Genomic DNA, 1551 nt, shown 5'->3' with positions numbered 1-1551 from the left:
GGTCAAGGTGTCGCGTTCCGTGAAACTGGACGAGCGTGAAATTGGAGGTATTTACGACACGCCGTTACCAGCGCCCACAACGGCTGTCCGGATGGCTAAGAACGGTGATGAAGCTGGCATTCCACAGAAGTGGAGCGCCTAGCCGCTCCGAACGAACGATGGAAGCGGTGGAAGAACCTGTCCAAGACGTTAAAATGGATGAGCTGGAACCAGAACAGAGTGGAGCGCTTCAAGCACTGCCTCCACCAGTTGAACCAAGAACGGCAGGATTGGAGCTAACAGCGCACCCCTCGTCACCGGAGCCGTTTCCCGAGGAACGTCTGGTGCTCCACCCTAATACGGAACGCTCAAGAAGATCACGGGAGCCTGTGTTTCTACCGAAGAACGAAGCGGTGGATGACGAGGAGCACAAGTCGAGCGGAAACGACGACCCGCTAGCTCCGAAGCGTGCCAGGATCAACGAGAACGGCTTAATCGCCGAGGCAGTATTAGCGTATGCTGTCGATATGGGAGGCGCTCTTGATACCCCTAACGCGTTCCAAGAAGAAGTTGCTAGTGCTAAAGCAGCGGAACGACATGAGGGTACGCTGGAGAAGATAGAGACTCACGCTAAGAACGGAACGTGGCCTCTCATTCCATGTCGAGCGCCTGGACGCCCGATTGGATATGGCGGGGGGGGGGCTCGCCGAGAAGCATGACGAGCATGGACAAATTATCCGGTTCGAAGGCGAGTTGAAGAACGCCTTTAGGATGAAGGAGCCTGGCGAGGTCAAGCTCATTCTAGGTACGGATATCATTCACGGCATTCCAGCTGGAACGCTCATGATCAAGCAGACAAGATGCACTGACGACATTGTGGAACGCTTCAACCATCGTGACTTAAAGATACTGGAGGACTCATGCGCGTCAAACGTGAAATTTTCGACGGCTGTGTCGTCAGCAACGGGGTTGGGACGCTTCAAGATGGAGTTGGAACGCATCGAGATGCAGTCGCAGCTGTGCCGCTCCTTGATCACGTGTCTGATGTACATGGCTCTGAGCCTTTGCACGCAAGAGGGGCTATGCCCACGAAGAATGCGCAAGGAGACGGGTCAAGAGCAAGTGGGAGCAATGTAGGTTTGGAAGGACGCTATCGCACTGGAGAGGAGCACTAGATATCACACAAGGGCCAAGCATGTCGACATCCGTCAAAAAGTGGAACGAGAAACGGCTAAGGTGGACTACGGCGACGCGCAGTCCCAGCTGGCCGACACACTAACAAAGTCGCTCGGGTTGAAAACCCTGGCGATCCAGCGCGATGCGACCGGCATTAAGAACAAGGCTACCGTGCAGTAGTGGTGAGTGGGAGTGTTGCAGCTGCACTGGCTCTGCACGGGTACCGAACCGCTCGACTATTGGCTGGAACGGCTTCTGGAACGCCATTGGGTAATCACATGTTGAAGAGCTATGGTTGGATGAAGGCACATTGCAATAGAGCTTACGCCACACTTACGAGAAGACAACAAGAGGAACAGCAGAGAGATACTGTTTAGATAGACATGTTGGACAATT

The sequence above is a fragment of the Phytophthora infestans genome, genomic scaffold (assembly GCF_000142945.1).
Source record: "Phytophthora infestans T30-4 supercont1.5 genomic scaffold, whole genome shotgun sequence".
NCBI lineage: Eukaryota > Oomycota > Peronosporomycetes > Peronosporales > Peronosporaceae > Phytophthora > Phytophthora infestans.
Note: the sequence above shows the minus strand (reverse complement) of the source record.